This window comes from Ambystoma mexicanum, chromosome 2q, assembly GCF_040938575.1.
Source record: "Ambystoma mexicanum isolate Mex_15411 chromosome 2q, UKY_AmexF1_1, whole genome shotgun sequence".
Lineage (NCBI taxonomy): Eukaryota > Metazoa > Chordata > Amphibia > Caudata > Ambystomatidae > Ambystoma > Ambystoma mexicanum.
Window position 1 is genome coordinate 449,114,043 of NC_090924.1, and position 19,016 is coordinate 449,133,058.

At 42.9% G+C, this 19,016-nt stretch overlaps 1 pseudogene; it reads left to right on the forward strand.

Annotated features, from left to right (window-relative positions):
* The window catches only part of LOC138569499 (myosin-1B-like), a 70,819-nt pseudogene extending 61,146 nt beyond the window's left edge, over positions 1 to 9,673 (forward strand).
* Positions 9,674 to 19,016: the final 9,343 nt, after the last annotated feature.

Consider the following 19,016-nt stretch of genomic DNA (forward strand, 5'->3'; position numbering starts at 1 on the left):
TGATGATTTCTAGCGAGCATCATGCTTTCCGGCGGCGATTTCTGAGGTTTCTGCTGCCAGCAATGCACAGTAATGTTGCAGGGCTTGGATTAGTGGGTTCAGACATCCCACAGTACAGGACACCCAGTTAAAACATGGCGAGATGTTTCCACTTTAGTGTTGCAAAGTCTACAGTTGTTCTCAGTCAGTGGTGTATTCAGCCAACTACCAGTATACTCCCAAGTATAGGATGTTCAGTCGTAGGTAGATAATGAACCTTCTAAACCTCCCGTCACAGAGTTTAGTAAGGTAAGAATGCAGAGTTCCAAGTTCATGACTCTGAAGAATTTAATCGCCATAGCGTTCCTCTTCTGGAGGCTATTTGTAGTCTCAACACTATCCCAATTCAAATTCTTTTTTTTCAATATAAGTCCAGCATTAGGTACAGACAACATCTGGAAAATATAATCTTATCCAAATGAGACAGGGCATCTTTTCTCAGTGCATCAAGAATTCCATTCAGATCATAAATCCCCATACGAGTGGCAAGGAGTCCCATTAAAGTACAGTCTGCAGCCAAACAAGCAGAGAGCAGGCAGTATAAATTACACTGTTGTATTAACCAGCGTGATCTAATTGACATAACACCCAGCTCCCCTCTGGCTGCCTCGACAGGCATGGATTGTGGAACTCCAAGGACAGATCACAGGATTTTAACTCTAGCGCCTTCAAGCCTTTCAACAAATCTCTCAGGCAGTAATTCCAGGCATACAATAAACCGGGCACAATGCTGGGACAATATATAGATAGCTTCCGCTCCACATTGTTACCTCCTTTCAATGCAATACAACTTTTAAGTACTATCCACTTTTTCCACATTTTAGGGAGAATTTAGTCTTCATAAAAAGGATTGGCTGGGTTGGATTTTATTAGGAAGCCTAAATAGAGATAACTATCGACCACCTCTAATGAATGCTGATTTAAGTACCATACAAATTTGCATCACACCTTTAGTTTATTGCCCAAAATCAATATTTTAGTTTTGGTTTCATTAATAGATAAATAGTTCAGTTTAGAATATGAAGAAAGAGCAGTAATAGACCAAACCCCAGGACCTGAATTTATACCACAACCCTGGTCGAGAGACTGAATCAAATGCTTTAGAGAAGTCTATAAAACACATGTATAGCTTCCCATTCGGTTGTCTAAGGGTTTCATTAAACAAATAATGTAAGGCACAAAGATTATTAATCATGCAATAACCCTTCCTGAAAACTTTCTGAAACTTATTGAGGCAATGTTTCTCCTCAGCCCATTGTCCATCGGCCCCCGTGAGAGGGCTTGTCTTGGGTTGGCTTCTTCAATGCGACATGTTTTGTTAATCTCCTTCCCAAATGATGCTCCCTCACTAAACAGTGAGAGGATTAGCATTTTACTTTATGCGGATGACGCAGCCCTCACTTCAGAAACCCTAAGTGGCATAAAGAAACAATTTGCAGGTTTTTAATCATTTGCAAAGACAAAAGGATTCGAAATAAACAAGACCAATGTAATGGTCTGTGAGCAAAGAGCAGGTTGATCAAAGAAATTAAATCCATCCATTGATGCTGCCAACCTTCAATAACAAGCGTTGGCAATGGCAAGAGTTTGAGCTTTTCTGTGGGCACAGGAAAGGCATTTGCCAGGTACTGCAAGGGTGGTATTAACTGTCTAGCAGGTGCAAAATGGTGCAAGTACCTGGGCATCTAATAGCAGTGTCTGGCACACGCCCAATACTTATACACAAGCCAAAATTGTTGGCTTTGCCAATGCTTTTTAACAGGACTTCAGTCAAGGACACAGATAGTGCTTATAAATCGAGTGGCTGAAGGCAGACCTTGTTAAGACATTTTTATTATACCAGTAACACGCTTAAAACTCCAATTAAGTCATTACTCTCAGAAGACTGCTTTGAGAAAACACTGACAGGCACTTTGAGTGCACAGTGTGATGGTAAGGCTTGAATGAAGCAAACTCCAAGAGTTCCCACAAGGAGGAGTTTTGTGCAAGGAGGGCCAGCAACTGGATGGGAATGGCCATGGGGATTAGCATTGCCATGGGCAGTCAATTGGTGGGCAAATAAGCAAACAACACCCACAAGCTTTGTGTTCCTATTCATATGCCATTTCTCCCTATCTGCACTCTAACGCAATGGTTTTGGCTTATAGGTGGCACTAAATAGTCCAAACTAAAAATGGATTGTGGTCTAGTTAATGTAAGGGAGGCATGGTATCACAAGTATGATACTGACACAAAAGGTATAATTTGTAAGACCTTTATTGGTGTTTGTTGAAGTTTCAATTGGGTTGGAGAAACTCCTACTTTGCCCTATAGCTAGGATGGGAGTAGTCTCAACCATCACATAATAAATAAAACAGTCCTAGTTCAGTCGGTGAAATCAAAATGGCCTATACTAACATAACCTAATGCCTGCCCTATAGCTAGTACAAAAAGTGTGAAAAGGAGAATATGTATGCAAAGGAAAGTCAGTGTTCGAATATGAAGAATAAATGTAGCTGCGTCAGCTCTCCTCTCCACGTTGGACAGCAATGATACACTCTCACTCAGATTCTTAATACAAAGGCAGTTCAAAACGTGGATCGAGGCCCACCTGGCCTTCCACGTTAAAGTCTTGCTTTCCAATTTCCAAAACACAGTTCACCATAAAGTACGCGTCAGTTCCCTCTGTCGGGCTCAGACCTCTTAAAGCAAAAGTTCACATCGGTCTCCCTTGGTCGGGCTCAGACCTTTCACAGCAAACCAAAACATGTGCAGGGGTTCCCTTCCCCAAGTTTAATTCACCTCCTTAGGAGTTCCCTTCCCCTAACGTATTACACTTTGGGTCTCCCTCAGTCGAGCTCAGACTGTTTGCTGATGTCGGAGACTCTCGAATGTACGTAGCTTTTTCTACAGACCTCCGCAGGACCACTTCATCTTTCTAGCTTTGAATTCACACTCTTATGTTATTTGCCCCAGTGCTTCCTGGTCTGGGTAGTTCACTGTCTTATGCATAAAAGTTCAAATTCACCTTTTTACTTTCCCCTTCTCTCAGGGTTAATTTTGATCACCTCGCTTTTACGGTTCATTCTACAAACTTTTCACCTTTCACAGAGACTTTCGAGTGGGCTACTTCCTTTCATTGGACCACTACGTTACTCTGTATCGCTGACTTTACAGCTATCATTACTTCAAAGTTCATGTGCAGGTCCGCCTTTCTTCGCGTATCACCCAGACGTGTGCAGCCTTCAATTGTCAGATATAATGTTGCCACTTCAATTTTCTTTAGCACACACCTGTCTCTCATGTTGCTTGCCAAATCACTGGCAGTTTGCGTTTCTTTCTTGTCTCTACTGTCTTCCAGTTTACGAGTCAAGATTAGTATCACACGCTTGATCTCGCCTCCCCAACTCTGCCATTCATCCGGGAGGGTCACTGGTGTCTTTGAACCACAATGAAGCCTTCTTGTTTGGGATTTGGCCTTCTCCATGTGTCTTTCGTGGACTTTTGGATGCAACAACCTTCTGCACAGAACTCCTGGGGTACTCCACCCGTGGTTCTCATCCCTCTGTCCATTGCTCTGCTCCAGCAGGGTTGCCTTTGCCCCTGAAGTTCTGCTCTTACTCGCATTCCACCTTGCCCAGAGTGTGTCTCTATGTTCCGCATTTTATCCGCGTGAGCAGAGCTAATTGACATAAGAAGTATGCACTTAGAGTCAAGTGTCTGACTTTGCCTGACCCAATTAGCGAGACAAGTCCAATGCGATGTGTAAGAGTTAGAATTGTTACTCTCAGTTGCCCTCTTCCTCTGCCCAGTGTTCGTGTAAAAACGGAGGTGGGAGTGTTGGGACATCAGAGAATCCTATATAATAGGAGCTATCATGGGTAAGGGAAAGGGAGGAATACCACGTCTCACCATCGGCTGTCCCACCTCTACTCCCCGAAGACCCCTCACCCAGGTGATCCTCCCACACTGGTCCTCCCCCAGGGTCTGGATCCAAAGGTGATGGCCGTGCCCTGGCCATCTGAGAGAGAGATCCCGGGAACTAGCAGGTGAGACACCCTTTGGTGGCTCACAGTAAGTAGAAAACAGTGCCCTAGTATTAATTTTGCAATTGCCACATAGTGGAGAAATGTGCTTATAACTGTGGCAATAATGTAATTTGTCCAGCGATGGAAGTTATTAAGGTGCAAGGTCATTGTACGGCAAGCAAATCTGCGATCATTCCAAGGCTAAGGCTTCAAACAATTATGAGGTATGCCGAATAGTACACCCACCACACTGTTGTGACTGGAACTTAACTTGATAAACATAGTGCATGTGGCTGCATTAAAATTAGAATCAGAATGGATACACCTTTCGTCTAATCCAAACCTGGAGGTGTATAGGAATTCCTTTTTGGACGTTTTTGCACACGGGTGGTTTGAATTTGCCATGGAGCACCCAAGTAAAACAAATATGTAAGGATATAGGGCAAGAGAACATGTGGAAAACCCCAGTGGTAATCAGCAAGGCTGCCAAATAGGAAGTGAAAGAGCCATACACTGTGCACATACACAGGAAGTGTAGATATAATGAAAAATTATAAAGTCATGCTGTTGTCGCCACTTCGCAAAAGAGCATAGATTATATGCTAAATTATGGACTGGAATTCTTCAAAACCTGGGGTGCGGATAATAGCAATGCTTGCCCCTTTTGTGTTGGTATTGTACAATTACTCCAATATTTCCTGCTACTCAGCCGCCACTTTAAGGCTATTAGAAGATCCACTTGATGAATCTGCTTTAATCGCTATGGAAATAGGTCCAGGCATGTAGTCTTGCAATTTTGCAAATCAGTAGAGGTCCAGGGTGTTAGCCTCGTGATTTCGGCTTACATGGCCAAAGCATGGTCCTGTACAGAAAGATGTAAAATGTCACTGACTGCACTGGAATTAGTATAAGTGGCTAACTGACTTCACGTATTCAGGTGGGGGCAGAACACAAGTGATGTTGCTGCATGACAACTTTGTATGATAACTTGACAAGTGTATGTGCCTCATTATGGCCTTGGCGGTAGCTGTGCCCTTATTAAGGGCACGGCTGCCGCCAGTAAGGATTTTTTACCGGGTCCAAGAAAAGGGCAATAACCGGGTTATGCCAACCTTGGTGGACCCGATAATTGCCCTTTTCTTGGACCCGTTAAAAATCAATCTCCATTCCCATTTGAGACCCATAGGGCTCAATGGGAATGGGGAAGATGCTAACAACGGTCCCGTTAATGACAGGCCCATTGTTAGCACCCTGGCCTGTTAGTGGGTCCCGCTTTTCACGTCTGGTCAGACCAGATGTGAAAAGCGGGACCCGCTAGCAGGCCTCGTAATAGGGCATCCCGTAATGAACGGTGCCGGTCCCGTACGGGCATCGTTCATTACGGGAGCGCCAGGGTCCTAATGAGGCCCTAGATCTCTAATGATATCAAAATGTGTATACCATAGTAAGCCTGAAATACAGTGGTAGTAGGCTGAGTGTAAACGTGCTGATTGTATTATAGTATGGCCTAGAGATCTGTATTATCTGTAGGGCGATGTTTTAAATAATGAATTGAGTTTATTTATATGCTAGTGTGTGTGTGTGTGTGTGTGTGTGTGTGTGTGTGTATTTGTTTTTTTGACATCCTGACGAAATAAAGCTGTAATTAAAGAATAGCCTTAACCACTTTGGTCTGGGGCGATCTTTGGTGGTCTTAACTTGGGCCTACCAAGATTCAAGCTAGAGGCCATTACCACCACAGCTCGCCCCCTTCCTCTGTGGTTATACATGCAGAGCACAAAAGCAGAGCCTCCATCAGTTCTACCAATTCTGCTTTGTTTTGAAATATATGTCCCAGGTCTACCTCCAAAGGTTACAGCCATATTAAGCGCTTGGCATCTAATAGCAAAATTGGTCCGATGCACTCTACATGTTGATGCAAAAAAGGGAGTATTCATCTGCAAAAAAACGAAAGGTTTTGAAAACACTATTTGTGATAAATGGATAAATATGTACATCTTTTCATCTGGAGAGAGATGAAGCACGTGCAAATATGCCATAGCTGCCCAGTCGCTATATGCAGATTTAAGTTACATCATTGATGGTCCAACAAATGCACTTTGTGTCTTTTTTTTTGCTTCAAGGAGGAACAAGCCAACACGAGCCTGTCCCGATACAGAAAAGTGCAGCATGAGCTCGAGGAAGCCCAGGAACGAGCTGACATTGCAGAATCACAAGCCAACAAACTTAGGGTCAAAAGCCGTGATGTAGCAAGCAAGGTGAGAGATACATTAAACCTATCCCCACTTTACTCCCCTTGATTTAAATATTAAAAAACATCTTGACTTGCCATTGCATTTCCGATTCGAGTATTTCTGGCATGGTTCTGTCCACTTTAGCATACTAGAAAAAACGTGTGATATAATTTCTGCAATTAACTAGGGTCACATATCTAATGTAAAATAGTTGGTTTTCAAATGTGTTTAGTGTATTACTGGGCAACTGAATTCAGATATCTACATCCTTCAAGACCATGCACCCATTCTAGTCGTTGATGTAGGGATAGCTGGGAAACAAGCATGACGTAGCAAACATTCATATAAATATATATCATCTGTATAAATATTGTATACATATGTTTTCTATGCTTCCCAATGGTTCAAATATGTAATTCCTGTGAATTATTAAAATAATGAATAGGAAAACCTTCATTGCTGTGAAATATTGGGTTTGGCACAACTGTCATTCGTGCAAGAACAGTAGCTACAATTACTGTATATCCTCAACAGGTCCCCAACAGGCATCAAAGCCATTGTACATGGGAAGCTAGAAAAAATAGATCGTTTTCTGAAAATGAAAAGGTGTTTATCACTGGGTAGCAAATAGGTTATAAATACAAACATCAGATTAATCATAACAGTAGTCGTACAGATGGGGTAGGCCTTATGAATTGTGCCTGGGTCCATCCTAGGGTAGAACCGTAGGAGAACCTTTGCATATACCATACACATGATAAGTACATGATGATTATTGATTGTAAGTGCAGTGCCCGTAAGCTGTGCAGTGGCGATCGGACAAAGACCTAGCAATTCAGCCGGCAGAGGTCTCTGTGTTAAGGCGGAGGCCATGGGATAAATGACTGGGCTAGTGTGAATCAGGCAGAAAAGTCACTAGGGTAATGGTGTCTAGAGGGAGTGGTGCGAGGTCTCCCAAAGAAAGTAGAACAATTCTATGGGTGGGCATGGACGTGGGGTATGGGTGGAGGTAGCCAGCAGGGAAAAAAGTGGAGCAAAGGAAGCCAGTAGCCTAGGGTGCAGTGCAGTGACAGTGGGATGCCTCAGTTTTCATCAAAAGGAGGGATCCGGCATATGCGAGCAGTAAAGTAATTCACATTTTGTGGTACAGAACAGAGGCAGTTACTTGTCGCAAGTAGCAACCCAACTTAGCTTGGAAATAAGCAATTGCTCATCTGGAGAGTTAGCACTAAAGATGGGGAGTGAAGACAGACCTTGATAAAGAATGTGAAGGATTGGAACAATCAACTCAGCACTGGGGAAAACTGGCCAATGGTGTGGAACCATTATTCTCATGCATGAGCTTGAATAACTGCTCAACAGACTATTACACAGTCTGATATGTCCGTGACAGAGGGATGCAACGGGCTAGCGTCTTGGGCTGTTTTGCAGAAATGTATGGGTCAGTATGGGTTATTTACCTCATGAAGCACTTTCTATGTAACCCTTGATGTAACTATTCCATGTGATCCCAACCTGTAATTAGGTGCCATTTTCTTAAGTGGGGGTATTTAAAATACTACTTCTTTTTACCATGACCACCATACCTGCAATAAAGATAAATGCATGCTTTCTACAGAGAGCTACAAGAGGGAGAACTAAAAAGAGCAAAATGGAGACACAAAGAAAGAGCAAAGAGAGAGAAAGGGAGACTGCAAAATCGTAAACCCCGAAATATAAAGCCATTGCATTTATAGAGGAGTGAATGCAATATTTGTATGCAGGGTATTATTGGATTAGATGTGTCTGTAGAAAGGTCCATTGACAACATATGTGTTTACCTTCAGATGAGTTATCTGCAATTGTCTATCAAATGTCATGATCATGAATAAGGCAGAACCCAATGACTTCATTCAAATGGAAAAGTGTAGAGGGGTCACATGGTCTAAATTACACTACCCAAATGAACGCTTGATCTGGAAACCCAAAAGCATTATACGAACACACCAGGGATAGTTTATTTAAATTGAGCTTACTGTTTTATAATTCCAGAATTACATCAATTTTGGCATGTGTGGGTGAAGAAGTAAAACTCGTTATTGATTCTTAAATATTTAGGTATGTTTGTGCATGTAATGAACATGTTAGCGTAATCAATAAATAAGAATACAGAGAGGTTCTGTTGTATGGCCATAATCACACCAACTTAGGGACAATGCAGTGGATATCTTCAACCTGTTCATGCACTTTGCATATTGACACAAAATACCAAGTAAACATTTACATTGCTGTGTGCCCACAAGCCAATACAACTTCTACAAATTACAACAACATATATTTTTTGGTTAACAGATCAGGTCAACTGAAGTTGTTGTTGCACCGTTCACCATCTTACCATCCAATCTGCAGTATGTCAGTATGTCAAACAATTCAATCGCCTTCTAGGACCCTATATAAGGAGAATGTCTCTTTGGGTGTACAGCAATCTATTTAAATGCATAATCCGTCATAGTTTACTTTGTCCCATTAGTTTACCCTTTCTAGGCTTAGTGTGCCTAATTCCGCTGAGGCCGGATTTACTACATTCCTCATCCAGTTACCTAGAAGAAGCCCTTTTGGGTTTTTCAAGTTGATGGCCATAGGTCTTCTAGATAGCAACAGTAATAAACTAAGAACCTTTGGAATTTGTTTCCCCCTTTCCTCTCATAGATAAGCCACAGAAGGCAGATTTTCAGGGAACATGCTGGCACCCTGCGGATAAAAGTATTGATGGACACAGATACTTCCCGCAAGTATGCCTGAATAATAGGGCTTTCCTATACCAAATACCAATATCAAAACCTTGAGGGAAAACACCTGGGACAGGATTCCAAGCAGTTCCAGATTAATTGTATGTATCTAAACCGGATGCAAGTATGTCCTGTGAGACAGGTTAAACGGCCAGTCTGACTTTCTGCAGGAAATGCTGGAATCATATCTCATGAGTGTTCTCTCAATGTCTGGATATTGCCATTTCCAACTTCCATAAAGTATTCACTTATAATACAAGCTAGCATCTCAATTGCCATGGGAAACTATTGGGGACAAAAGTTTTCAATTTAAATACCAATTATCAATGAGCTCAGTTAAAATTACATATTTTAAAATGTATGTTATCATTCTTGCGTGGTTAATGTGTGTAGAACAAAACCACTTGAAATCACTCTTGATGAAATGTGTGCCACTATTTCTGAATTTTCATAACAGTGATTTTGTTTTTCGATGTTTTCAGAAAGGAGACAGTGAAGAATGAACATATATCTGTCAGTAATGGAGGAAAATAATATTTGCAAAATGTAAATTTATTGTCTTCATGAGAAGTGTAATTGATATTTTTCCAGCTACAAAGGTAATAATAAATGCTTTAAATTCCAAGAGGTTTCATCTTGTCTCTTTCCATCTAAGGACTTTTATAGGGACAGAACATAAACAAGTGATACTGTCTAAAAGTATGATCAAAACTGAACTGACCATAAAATCAAGAAACAATGATTATTAAAATAACATGAACATGTTTTCAGTTCACAGTGAAGACACTGATTTCAATATCCATTAATGCACTTTTGATGTATTCCAAAATACTTTAAAAAAACAGCAATTGCTCTTAATGGTGAAATGAGAGTGTACTATAGCCTATAGCCTAATATTACCCCTGAACAAGTTGCAGTGACTACATGTGGAATGAACAAATTTGAGAGTGCGTGTGCCATTTAGTTTATCAATTGTACCGCTTTGCGAAAAGGAAACAACATAGACAATGAACAAATTACATGTGATTGTGGCATGCAAGCAGGGCATGACTGTCATAGGTTGAGTGTCTTTCTGATTTATGAACATGTTCACAATGCTTTCTGAAAACATCTTAACAACACCAGGGTTTCCCATTTGTGCATTCTACATATTTTAGGAATCTAATTTTTCAGTGATGTGATCTTGTTACTTCCATTTTCATCATTGATAGTGATTTAAGACTTGATTGATATTTTCCAATATGTCTGCTGCTGACCACCTGATTATCAGTAGTCTGAAACATGTGAGACTCTACCTACCTTGCAATCATCTGCATTTATAAATCCAGTTCCAGTTGAGTTTGTATGGTAGGACTTCATCCAATCATGTGTAATATGGATTTCCCATACCTGCTCAGTATAGGGGAGTTCTGCATCTATTAAATACAGTGGGGCAAGTGTGATGCTTCACTTTCTATACTGAAGCTCTTATGAGCACTCTCAAAAACAAAAACAACCTATACACTTGGGAAAATCTAGTGGTTTAATATGATTTTCTTAAAGCAATGAGTATAGTCATGCCCACTTATGTCACTTTTCTTTCAAGAACTTTTCATCTTTCTTTTAAGAGAGCTGCATAGATCCCACTTAATTGGCTGACACCCCGTCAGTCCCAACACTCAACATGAACCAATGACCAATGAGCCAAAGAATGAACTTAAAGACCAAACACTCAGCACACAATCAAGCTGAATGGCTACCAGACTCAGGCCACTGCAGCAAACTCAGGAAGACATGGGCTAAGATAGCAGATAATTTAGCAACTTGAGATGGAGATGTCCCCCTGGCGCACAATTCCCCATAAGATCATGGACTATTGCAACAGATTGATAGTCCAAATGTCCACTAATACCACACATCACTTCTGTGCTGCCCAAAATAACCAAAGCTAACACACACATTTATGTCAAGAAAGGGTTAATACTTACCTCATGTCAATAATGTAACAACAACTCCCCTGTACCGAATAAGCATGGGGCGTTCCTATTCTATGGCAAGATCTGAGGTGGCTTACTCACCACCATTGAAGCAAGGTCCTTGACTGGTTTAAAGTAGAACTCTTTAATAACAGCCACTTAAAACTGTCAGCCTTCTTTATAAGCCCGCTCGATGAGACCCTGCGTGAAAAGCCTGGGGGGTCAAAGTGCTCCTGGTCAAATGTACACCAAACACAGATACATACACCTCTGCCTGTTCCATAATCCATCTGACCTCTTTCAACAATGTAGGCGATAAAGCATCCCTTTAAAGTCCTGCACAACCAAATACGGAACACAGATGTTCCCAGGTCTCTAGGCTCCTAATTCAAAGACTCATACTCTTTCAAATACCTCACCAGGCAAAGTTTAGGACTAGAAGGGAAAGCAGGATTTGGTCCGGAATGTGTAGTGATCTTAGTCTCCCTATGAATATAAAATGTGACACCTTCAGATGAAATATTCTGCATAATACATCCATGGATGTGCTGACCTCCCTTGCAAGAAATAAGACACAATAGCATTGTAAACTTGACTGATAGAGCTGTCAGATTAATGGAACCACTGTATGGCCAATCTTTCAGAAGTGCAAGAACACTGCTCTTATCCCAAAGAGACAAGTAACAATGCATTGGAGGGTTTACCATTCAGATACCCTTTAACAAATGACACACCAGTGAATGTTCCCCCACTTGGAACCCATCCAACCGTTTGTGCCATGCCGATAGGGCTGACCTGTACCTGGTACTCACTCACATGACTGCAAATCATCAAGCCACCAGTATGAAGTAACCATCCTTGATCAAGGGGTCCAACTCCCCGATTATACACCAAATAAGAAGCAGGTCTCATCGCAGCAATATCAACGGATCCATATAAGGTACCAGAAGAACTGGAAACCATGCGTGTGACCTCTAAAAGGGCATCACATGGATAAGGCTCTATTAGTCCGCCCTGTCCCTGTTCAGAATCAGACAAACATCTTAAAGGTAAGAAAATCATAATTTCTCTCGTGTCCTCAGTAGTGGAGAAAAACATCTGTCACCACCCATGTCATGCATGCATACCCACACCCGTTGACCATTCTGGGTCCAGCTTCCAATTAAAAACCTTAGCAGTTGAGCTTTCAGGTAGAATGCCAAAAGATCTGCATGATGCAGACCTAATTTCTCCTGTAAAAACACTCAGATCCTGTCACCAAACACTGAGATCTCTCACATACCTTGCATCTCAATCTGCCACTACATTCTCCCAACCGGACAAATACTCTGCCATTACTCATATGATCATCTCCGGGCACAAGTAGCAGACGTCCCTGCTTAGTTCTATTGGCATTCTTGACCTAGAACCACCTAAATTGATCATGCACTTGGCCGCAGAGACATGCTGTCCAGTTGGAATAGGATGCAATGCTCCACAATGTCTTTTACAGTGTCATTTTGATGAAGAAGCCTTCCCGGAGCTCAAAGCAATTGATATATAGAGATAACTTGGTAGGAGGTAATATTGTCCCCATATATAATGTCGCCATACATACAGTCGCTGGGAAATGGCATAGGTGACATATATGGGGACAAAATGTAGGGTAAATGGGAGCAGTGGTTGCAGGGGATGTCCCCCGATCCATTAAAAAAAAAAAGAAAACATGTTCTATATGATAATGTCGCTGCAAAGAAATGGCGCCATTTTTGCGGGGACATTATCCCATGGAACCAATAACTCCATAAGCAATGTCTCCATGGCTGCCCACCCCCAACCAACATTATGCATCTGACTGTGATCTCATCTGGGGATAAGGACCAGGAGCTTTTCTGGGAACATCTCGAGTTACCATAAAGAGTCCTCTGGCAGTGCAACTGCTTACATGCAGGAAAGGGCCCTCAGAAGAGGATTTATCTTGGTCTCTGCAGCACTCGGTAGCGTCTTGGGTGTCAAGATGGCCACTGGATCAAGAGACCAAGACTGACTCAAAGATATAGCTCAAGAGTGCTTATTATTTCAATAACACAAATGAATGCCTTTGGTTTTGAGGTAAATGGTTATGTCACAGCGCCTGTATGTGAGAATGTAAAGCTAACATTTGGGTATAGGTGGAAGTGCCCACTTCCTTCCTCTGACACAATGCGGGTTGGGATTACTGTTACAGGGGCTGTAAGAGGTGGGGTTGCCATTTTGGTTTGCACTGATGTGCCCTGCCTCTCTCTGTCTGCACCCCTCAATCCAGCTTGGCAAAGTAGGTTTACATTTCTAAAGGTATTTTCTCAGCGTCCCTGACCATGACATATCAGAGGATCCTGCGAAATGTAATTTATTTATTCATTTTGCACAACAGAACAATTACCTGAATGTACATCAGAGGCCTCATAATCGGCGATCCTTTATATTATATTAGATCTTGCCGAAGGTATGGTTGGAAAGACGGGAGCTCTACTGGCATTAGAATTGATAGTGAATTTATGCCGTTAGGATAATGCTGTGTGAACCACCTGTGCCTGGGAAGTTTCTATAATATTATAATTTTGATATTATAAATAGAACTTTAATTATGTTGATATATTAATAGTATTGAGATGCTGGGTCGCTGGTAGAAACGTTACCAGAGATCTGAATATTCTGCAAGGTTGCAGGTGGTGGCACAGAAACAGCACAGCACCCATGGCATGCATGCATACCCAACCCACATCCATTGACCATTTCCCATCCCAAGGGACAAACATCCAAAGTGTATGAGGGTGTTAGCATCCACCTGTACATGAAGACAAACAAAAAAAGTCCACTAGCAATTTATAAACAAAGATCAAAACTTGCACATCCAACAACATATTTCTCAATTCTTCAGTTAGTGGTGCAGGGAATTCTGCCTATCCTCATCACACCCATCAGGAACCCTGAGAAGCCACAGGAGGTAAAATACATCTAGGCACACTTCCAGACTAGGGTTTGCATTCATCACACATTTGAACTACTAAAGGGACTGTTCTAGTACCTCAACCAGATGTGGGTACTTAATCTAAAGCTCTCAGAAGGTTAGGAAGATTGTTGCTATCCGCGCAATGCTACACAAAATCTGCTTGTGGAGAAATGTCCTCATGCCTCTGGAGGAGGACATTGTTACCCCAGAGTCAAAGGATAATGATGATGGTGGGTCCGCTGGCCACCACAGGGTGGATGTACAGTTTCCAGGGCTGGGAGATCCATCTGTGGGTGGCTATGTGGATGATTTTTGCAATTTTTCTGGGAATTCTAGTGATGCCAGAATCTCTTGTGTCATCACTGTTACTTGATGTGCCCTTTTCTCCGTTGGGCTCGGATCAGCCAGCCATCTAATAGGAATAAACATGTAGCCCCTGTCTGCTTGGATGAGGAGCTAAGGGTACCGGCATTTCGTGAATATTCTTCGCTTCAGGGCTTCACCGGGAGGTTCAGTCGTGGTAGAGGTCCTCTTCTGTCAGCTTCTCTTCGGTTCTCTCGATCCAGTGGCGACTCTGCCTTCTCAGTCCCAGAGACTTGCTTTTTATGCAGTTTTCCCCCATTCACACAGCCTGGCTGTCAATCACACAGCAGGGTCGCTGTCCTGGTGGGACAGTCACCTAGCCAATCAAATCAGAGTGCGACTTGGGTTACCAAGGGAACCCATGGCAGGGGTTCTAAAACCCCTCCCTCACATCCTGCCTACCCATACTTTCAGGCGCCTAAGGAGGGCTTCTGTGCAGAAGCCCGCCAAAGGTCAGTGAACAAAAGGACCAAAACTGGGTTGACGCGCAGAGTAAAACACAAGAAAGACCTTTACAAAAAGAAATGGTGAATCAATCCAGCCGGAACCAAATAAAAACATATATGGTCCAGCGGGTTTAAGTTCGAGGCTACTAAGAGAGCCTAAAGCAATACCAAGGCTATTTAAAATAACTGCGGTAGGAAAAATAGGGTAGATACCACTGCCACCAACCAAATCTTAAGGAAAAGGGAACGAAACAATGTTCCATGAGAGACAGACAAAAAGGGATAACTAGTAACCCTTTCCAGTACTCTATGTAAGATAGTTTGTACTGGGTCTGTGGTTTTAAAAAGACTAAAAAAGTAAATGGCAACTTTACATGTTCTGGGAGACAGTAGTCAGTCCCGGAAAATGGAGTCTGAGTTGGGTAGTCTAAAAAGACAACCTTGTGTCACTGCACTGAAAGTGCTGTCTAACACACAGTAAGAAGATGATGCCTATGGAGTAGGTGAGGCTCCACAGTCTATGAACACAAAAATGTTAAACACACACAGCAAAACACATGTAAGAGTGGGAAAAAAGGCTCACACTCTTACCAGGTGAAAAAAATAAATCCTAGAAATCCAGGAAAGCTGCTGAGGGACTCAGTAGGTAAGGGAAATCAGCCATTCTGGAGAATTCTCCCTAACACATGCCCTCCCCCGCTGCCCCCAGACTAAGGGAAAGGAGGATTTAATCCACTCCTGGATGAATCTCTGCACTCTAATCGGTTATAAACATCCTAGAGACACCATCAGCATTTTGGTGGTGACATCCTGCTCTGTGCTCAATAGTAAAATCAAACCCTTGCAGGCAGATTGACCATCATGGAAGTTTTGGGTTTTCCCCTTTTATTTTGCATTAACCATCTAAAGGGCTGGTGGTCGGTTTGAATCACAAAAGTAGATCCATACAAGTATGGTCTAAACTTCTTCAAAGACCATACAATGGCAAAAAAGTAATGCTCTACGGTTGCCCACCTTGTTTCTGGTTCCTTCAGTTTCCTACTGATGAAGCAAATGGGGTGCTCCCTACCTTTTTCATCCAGTTGACTAAGGACTGCACCTATACCTGTATTGGATGCATCTGTCTGCGCAATGAAACGTTGGTGATAATCAGGAACTCTTAGGACTGGAATTGACAAAGGGCTTTCTTCAGGTTTTCAAAGGCTTGCGTGCACTCCTCATTCCACCTAACCTTTTTAGGGAATTTTGGAGAGGAGACCCATAGTTCTCTATGAAATTCCTGTAGTGCCCAGTGAGACCTAGGAAGGCTCTCACTTGGGTTTGAGTAGTAGGGGTGGGCCAGTTTTGCACAGCTTGTACTTTGCTAGGCAATGGCCTTATTTCACCTCCTCCTAGCTCATGACCAAGGTAGACCACTTTGCTCTGACCAATTTGACATTTGCTTGCCTTTTTGGTCCGATGGGCCTGCTTAAGAGCCTGCAAAACATATCCTAAGTGATCAATATGTTCTTTCCAAGTAGGGCTGCACTGCAATGTCATCCAAGTATGCCATGCAGAAGTCCTCCATCCCATTCAGAACTTAATTGACCATCCTTTGGAATGTAGCAGGTGCATTCTTTAATCCAAAAGGCATAAACTTAAACTGGTAGAGGCCTGAAAGGGTTGAAAATGCAGTTTTCTCCTTGGCATGGTCTGTCAGGGCTATTTGCCAATAGCCTGACGTTAGGTCAAATGTACTGAGGTACTTGGCTGCACCAAGTTTATCCACCAGTTCATCTGTCCTTGGCAAAGGATGGGTATGAGTCTTAGTGACTGCATTTAGAGCTCTATAATCCAGACAGAATATCAACTCCTTGGATCCTGCCTTTGGTACTAGAACAACTGGACTAGACCGTGGACTTGTAGAGGGCTCTATAATCCCGAGATCAAGCCTCTTGTTGACCTCTCCTTTGATGTGGGATCTCACATGTTCTGACATTCTGTAACCTCTGCTTTTCAGAGGTAAACAGTCACCAGTGAGAATATCATGCTGGCCCCAAGGGGTCAAGCCTGGTTAAAGTGAAAACAGGGAGGCAAACTGATTTAACAGAACATTGCACTCCTCGTGTTGTTCAGATGTCAGTTGAGAAGGGAGATTGACTCCTTCTATGTTCCCATCTAAAGGTTGGCCTCTGAAGAGGTCAGGTAGAGGTTCACTCTCATCCTCCTCTTGAGCTGAAGCTAGAAGCAAATCTCCCACTTCTGGTCTCGAGACATATGCCTTCAAACAGTTGGTGTGAAAGACTCTGGGAGCCTCCTTAGGTCTGCCTAAATCCACCAAATAGTTTACCTCTCCTAGTTTGCCCACAACCTTGAAGGGTCCTATCCATTTGTCCTGCAAGGCCCTCTGCCTTGGTGGCACCATAACTAATACAAGCTGATCTTGTGTAAACTCAACCATGCTGGCTTTCTGGTCATGGCAATATTTGACCAGAGCCTGGTCTGCTTTTAAGTTATCAGTTGCTTCTGCCATCATGTGTGACATTCTTCTCCGGAGACCTATCACAACAGTCAGTCACTCTGACTGGCTTGGGGGAATGAGCAATATCCAATCAGGGTCAAGGGACCTCTGACTGGATGGCCATAGAGATGTTCAAAGGGACTGTAACCTACTCCCTCCTGAGGGACTTCTCTACAAGCAAAGAGAAGGCATGGCAGTAGAAGGTCCCACTTTCTTTTAAGGGGTTCCTCTAAAGCACCTATCATGCTCTTCATAGAATGATTAAACCTCTCTACCAGTCCATTTGTCTGTGGATGGTAGGCTGTAGAGAACTTTTAAGTGACACCACAGTTTTTCCACATGGCTTGCATGCGGTGGGACATACAATGGGATCCCCTGTCCGATATCACCTCCTTAGGAAACCCTACTCTGGTAAAACTAGTGCCTTAGCCACAGCCTGACCCATAACAGTCCTCATAGGTATTGCTTCAGGATATCTTGTAGCATGGTCTACTACAACCAGGATAAACCTGTTTCCTGAAGATGTGGGAGGGTCAAGGGGACCAACAATGTCGATGCCCACCCTATCAAAAGGAACTCCCACCACTGGGAGAGGCATCAGGGGTGCCACATTCTTGGCTCCACTCTTGCCAGAGGTTTGGCAAGTGTTACAGCTCCTACAGAATTTGTCAACTTCTGAACCCATTTTAGGCCAATAGAAGTATAAGGAGAGCCTTTCCTTGGTCTTTTTGAAACTCAAATGACCAGCCAAAGGTATCTCATGGGCCAACTGTAGGAACTGGGGTCTGTTTTCTAGGGGCACTACAAGTCTTTTGCAGTCCCCAGGGATAGACTCAGTCGGTTAACTGTAGAAGAGGCCATCTTCCCAGATCAACCTATGTTTCCCAACTTCTTGCCCATCAAGTTGAGAAGCTACCTGTTGTCGAGGACCTTCAAGAGTAGGACACTCTCTTTGTCCTCTGCTGAAATCTGCCCTGTTGGGTCCACCTTCTGCCAGTAAAGACTGCAGCTCAGGATGATCAACAGGTTCAAGATCTCCAACTAAAACAATGTCTTCCTCCAGATCTGATTCTTCAGAAACTCGATCAACCACGCAGGGTTGTACCTCACACTCTGCCTCAGCAGGTGGAGGAGTCACAGGTGTGACTTTGGACAATCTTGGGGATGTCCTTGTTGGTAGCACAGGGGTGCTATCTGTCTTTTTCTTGGAGGTCTTGGGTTTCCCTTTTGCATCTTTCTTTCCAGAAATAGCAGTGAGCAACTCCTGTGGAGTGGGAGTGATAGCTTTCTCTATCAACTCCTCTGGAGAGCCTCTCAAGGTCCTCTCCCTTGCAGACCTAGTGAGCTCCTGTTTCCTTTTACTGGGGGGGTCTGGGGGTACTAGACACAACTTCAATAGTTTTCAGGTCATTACCCAACAGGACTCTCCCAGGTACTTCACTCTGCACACTAACAGGCATTTTGACAGTCATATCATTACACTGGATGAGAGCTGGTAACTGGGGAAGCATTTGCACAGGGCCTCCAGCTAACTTGGTTAGGCGTTTGGGTGCCTTAGCAACATCCTCCACCTTGAAAAAGGATTCATCAACCACAGTTGTGCTGACTCCAGTGTCTCTGATGGCAGGAGTCTCCTGGCCATTCACAATAACACTATCTTTATAATACTCTTTAGTATTATCTGGGATGGAATTGTAGATATCTAAATTATGTTGTTCCCACAAGCCGAGGGG